Source organism: Vanessa cardui, chromosome 12 (assembly GCF_905220365.1).
Source record: "Vanessa cardui chromosome 12, ilVanCard2.1, whole genome shotgun sequence".
Taxonomy (NCBI): domain Eukaryota; kingdom Metazoa; phylum Arthropoda; class Insecta; order Lepidoptera; family Nymphalidae; genus Vanessa; species Vanessa cardui.
In genome coordinates, this window is record NC_061134.1 from 14,270,039 (window position 1) to 14,276,237 (window position 6,199).

The window sequence follows — 6,199 nt, forward strand, 5'->3', positions numbered from 1 at the left end:
ACGTGACCGCTCCAGGGAACTTCCGTCGCTGCGGACGACACTTCATATTTATTAATGATGACCACTCAATTGAAGGCCAGCTGTGAAATAAGTTATAAGATGACGTCATTAACAGCTGACAACAATAATTGTTATTAAACGTAACATTTTCCTTTAATTTTATTTCGTACTTGTCAAACAACAACCGTTCGTAAATTTCCCACTGTTGGGCTAAGGCCTCCTCTTCCTTAGTAGAGAAGGTTTGGAACATATTTAAAAAGGAAAAGGCTTGTCACAATTCATCAAATCTTCTTGGAGTTGGAGTCCTTCACTGACCACTTTTACATGAACACTGGTTCATTTTTTATCCTGGAGATCGATATTGCGATTCCATAGAAAAATGCCGCTAATATTTTCGTCACCAATCATCATAACATGATCATTAAGGCTCATAATTTTTATGACAATAATTATAGCTGATATACATATGTTACTCTACTTGGAGGTAGCCCGTCTGGGTAGGTACCACCCACTCATCAGTTATTCTACTGCCAAACAACAGTGCTCAAAATTGTTGTGGTGACCACTTACCATCAGGTGGCCCATATACTCGTCCGCCAACTTATACCATAAATTAAAAAAAAACACACACACGCACACTAAATTATATCGTAATGCCGCACTCTCCGCGTTCTAGCCGCTTGTGTATGCGGGGCGCGTATTCTATTATAATAATAACAAAATTATTTATTCCATTAACGAGACGGTTTATTTATTTTAGTGTATATTTATTTAATGGCTTTTATTATACCAGTAGGGGAGTGAGCACATAGACATTGGCACCGTGAGAGATTTGGAACCATTCCTTCAATCGCAAATGTGTTACCAATCATTGGAAAATAAGTTGATACATTCCAAGGAACATGCTTATATTTAAATTAACTCACTAATACATCAAACCTGAATGCAAATATACCAAGAATTGCCGTTTGGTATAAGAATATATGATCAGAAATTGGTAAATATCTACTCAGAGAGACTCAAACAAAGTCATCAATTACTTTGGTTTATTTATTTTAAATTCTTTCAATAGTCATTGATTTTTGATTTAACATATTATGCAGGCATTGTCATCCATCCTCCTGCCCTTATCCCAATTGTACTTGGGGTCGGCGCCGTATGTCTTCTCCTTCCATACTTCTCTGTCGGACGTCATCTCACAAGTAACATTCTTTCTAACCATATCGTCTTTCACACAATCCATCCATCGTTTCCTTGGTCGTACTCTACCTCTATATCCATCCACATCCATGATCAAGTCCATTCTTACAACATGGTCCTAATTCCTCCTGATAATATGTCCATACCATGCCAGCCATTGTGATGTATATATGTATTAATATTGACTATGACGTAACAGCTGTGAACGTAAGTAGATCAATTGTAGTGCGTATTTCAAACAACATTGAAAGCGTAAAGATAACAAACACTCCAAATCTAAAAACCACTACACTTGTAAATACCCACGAGCAAACCAGATTCCTGATAATAGTAGCACTTTTATCAAAACCGAGATGGCGCAGTGGTTAGAAAGCGTGTATCTTAACCGATGATTACAGATTCAAACCCAGTCAAGCACCACTGAATACTCAAGTGCTTGATTTGTTCTTATAATTAATCTCGTGCTCAGCGGTGAAAGAAAACATCGTGATGAAACCTGCATGTGTCTAATAAAATACTTAATATATATACATCGTGATAAAACCTTCTCCTCAAAGTAAGATAAGGTCTTAGCTCAGCTGTGAGAAATTTAAAGGCTGTTGATGTATCTAAGCCAAAGCGAATATAAGAAAGGATATCGGTTGGGATGTCAATTTGGACTGACAAATATTTAAAACAATAACAATATGTATTTTAGAAGGAAATGGGTTCAAGAGATCTGTCTTATAAGCTAAATCTCCTATAATGCTAAGACAATTATCTATATATTGTCCACTGATAGTTGCTAGCAATGTATTCATATTATTCACATATATTATGTATAATATTATATATCAAGAAATAAACGTAATACACTTGGGTATACAATTAAAGATATCTTATATAACTAAATAGCGACCCTTCCCGGCTTCACACGGGTGCAATACTGATTCTAAATATGCCAAGGAATATCATTATATACAAAGTCTGACATAGTGTTTATAGCTTTTCGTCAATATATTCAACAATACAAATCGCTAGTCTCTGTATTTTGAAATTGTAATATCTTCAAAAATATTCATATATATTGCAAGCCATAAAGAGCCTTATTGATCTGTATTAAATGCACAATTTATTTAAGTTACTAATTTGGAAAAGGATTAATAGTGTATTACTTAAATTCTCTTCGAAAATAAGTAATTATTTCTCGTTAAAAGTAAAGGATAAGAAATGGTTATCGTATACTATCCCTAAGAGATAGGACTTTTTTGTAGACCTTTTTAAGGTGTAAAATACTGTAGTACATTATTTTGATAGATCTCGTAGGGTTTAGCAGCGTTTGCAATGTAAACGTAAAAATGTTTTTATTTACGACATCACAAGACTTATAAAATTATCGGTGTTTCTCTATGTTGTTCATACATTATACATATAACCATCCTCTTGAATTAATCTATCTATAAAAAAAAATAACTTAAAACGCTTTGTATAATTTTAAAGATTTAAGCATACACGAGGACAGACAGATAGATATATCTTGATAACAACAATAACAACAACAGCAGCCTGTAAATTCCCACTGCTGGGCCAAAGGCCTCCTCTCCCTTTGAGGAGAAGGTTTGGAACATATTCCACCACGCTGTTCCAATGCGGGTTACTGGAATTCACATGTGGCTGAATTTCTATGAAATTTGTCACATGCAGCTTTCCTCACGATGTTTTCCTTCACCGCTGAGCACGAGATGAATTATAAAGACAAATTAAGCACATAAATCAGCGGTGCTTGCCTGGGTTTGAACCCGCAATCATCGGTTAAGATGCACGCGTTCTAACCACTGGGCCATCTCGACTCAGATATAGATATATGTAAGTGACTGTATTTTATGCTTAGTAATGATGAAGTGATGAATTGGTTATAATCATATGTTATCGGCGCTAAAAAGGACTGATATCAAGTTTAATAAGCGACGACGTCCGTGGTCGAGTAGTGCGTACACTGGTTTTCATGGTTACGCCACTCTGATGTCCCAGATTCGATTCCCCGCCGAGTCGATGTTAGTTTTCTTTGATGTCTTGGGTCTGATTGTGGTACCGTCGTTAATTCTGATTTTCCATAACACAAGTGCTTTATGTATGTGATGTTGTCCAATAATTAATTATAATAAATGTTATAGATAATATTACAAGTACGCTGTGCAGTAGACTATGTGTCAAAATGCAACCAAGCCTAATTATTTTATTTTATTTAAAACATTAAGTTAGCCAAATTACCTACCCGATTTTTACTGTCTGTTATAGTATACTCTAGACATACTAAGAGATATTACCATCCCTAATATCTTGAGATTGTATATGACTCATTCAGATACAAACAAATTGGTAAAATTGCTCGTAATTGATTTTTGGCAGGTCAGTAAAAGTAAATAAGAGCGAGGTACTCATCTAAACTGACCTGCAAAACCTTCACCAATTCAATTGTAGGTGTCTTTAATCGTTAGAATTTTTTATAGGCAGGACTGTACGAGAGCATTGCTTTCAGACTTGTCACCCAGATAGAGCTATAATTTAGCATCAGCGTCATATATTATCTTAATGATAATAGTTGAATAAAAATGTTATAAGTCTTTTTTATGGTTTGTTTTGGCGGACGAGCATATGGGCCACCTGATGATAAGTGGTCAGCTTACATCGTCACTGTGCCATCAACCTTGGGAACTAATATGTTATGTCCCTTGTGCCTATAGTTACACTGACTCTCTCACCCTTCAAACCGGAACACAACAATACTGAGTCCTGTTATTTGGCGGCAGAATAACTGATGAGAGGATGGTACCTACCCAGACGGGCTTGCACAGGGCCCTACCACCAAGTAAATATACGAAGCACAAGAAACGAAAATAATGAATGTTTTATATTAACTTAAAATATAAATTATTAAATGTCTGCACATACAATTAATAACTCCGTAGAATGTACCAAAAAGCCTCTAAAAGAACAACTGCTGATCTGCGGTCTACCTCCTTCTTGGGCTTTGAACTTGTCTTACATAATGTAGCAGATATTTTAACAAATTGTCTTGCATAATTTGCGAATCCCAAGTTTGTTTACTTCTTTAATGCTGGGACGAGATAATTGTTTATTTATAGATATTTTATTAACAGAATAATAAAATATCTCGGAACGCATCACTAATTATAATTATTCATATCAAGAGGAAACAATCTCAGCAACTTAGGCACGTCTATTTAAATAGGTATTGGGAAAATCGCCCGCTTTTGACCCACTTCTGAAAAAGGAGGTTAACAGTTTAACAAGCATGTATGTAATACTGTTAGAATTGAAATACATTTGAGTATGCTGATAATTAGGCTTCCAAGCACGTGTTCTTAATTTTGTAAGTGAATTGTATGTATATTTGTCCACGAATTTCTCGAAAACTAAAGTGGATATATTTTCAATCAAAGTTAGGTACACTTCAATTTGAGGATCAGTGTAAGTTTCATTAAAATCAGTCTAGTAGTTCCATATATATATGTATTGGGATTACAAGCTGTTTCCAGTTGTGATGGCCCAGTGGTTAGAACGCGTGCATCTTAACCGATGATTGTCGGTTCAAATCCAGGCAAGCACCACTATAAATATATGTGCTTAATTTGTGTATATAATTTATCTCATGCTCGACGGTGAAGGAAAACATCGTGAGGAAACCTGCATGTGTCTAATTTCATCGAAATTCTGCCACATGTGTATTCCACCAACCATCATTGGAATATGTTCCAAACACTCACCTTAATCGAAAAGGAGGCCTTATCCCAGCAGTGGGAAATTTATAGGCTGTTACTTTACTTGCTTTTCCAGTTTTGAAGTCCGATTTTTTAAATTAAATTATTTAATTAACATCGATAAGGAAAGGCAATAATAACTCAATAAACAGGTTAATTGTATGCAAAATCTATTAAAGATATTTCAGCATTGGCGATAAATTGTACTAAGTGTCGTTAATGTTTAACAAATTGTCGTTTCGCATTTCCTATTTGAATAATCATCAGGAAATTCCTCTTAGTGCGAGTGTGTCTATTGTGTGTGTATTGATTTTCCTCACAATGACAAGAGCGCTTCCTTTCCCATAGTTATAACCTCAAATGAATTGTAATAGCGTCGGAAAGAGGTCCTCATTATTTCCGCTAGACGTCAAAACGTATGAAGATTTTTTTAAAAACTAGTGACCCACCCCAGCTTCACACAGATGCAATAGGCTATTTGAAAATGTGAAAAATAAATTGTGAGCTATTTTAATCAGTGTATATTATGAGTTTAAAAATGGTTATTTACAAACGAAAGTTGAAAATAATAATTAATTTATTCAAAAATGCATAAATAAAAATGCAAATTTCTAAACGTTTGTCACGTTTCACATAATGCTCCTGATTGGCAGGGCTTATGATGAAGTGACTTTCTTGTAAACTTCGCTTTTCTACTGTATGTACCACAGATTAAAATACAGGAAAGTGACGTCACCGACCCCATTGCAGCGCCATATTATTCAAGTAGCGTTTTTGCGCGTAATTTAAATATAGATTTTGATATGATATTTTTCGGCAAATATGTACTAGAAATAAAAAACATAATTTTTACTGGGTTCCTAAACTTCTACTTAATCATATAAAATTGATTTTAAAAATCAGTCAAATAGCCTATACTGACACTACACATACTACAAGAATTGGTTTATTTACGTCATCACACTAGAAAATTCTAAAATTGTCAGTGTTCTTTACTATATTGTCCATGTTATACAAAAACCTTCCTCTCGAATCACTCTATCTATTAAAAAAAACAGCATCAAAAATCCCTTGCGTTATTTTAAAGATCTCAGCATACAAAGGGACAGACAGCGGTAAGCGACGTTGTTTTATACTGTGTAATAATAATAATGATAAACTAATTACAGTTATTCCAATCTTGGTCATGATAGTCCAGTGTTGTTACTTACAATGTTTTTATGAATTACTGTTCAAGA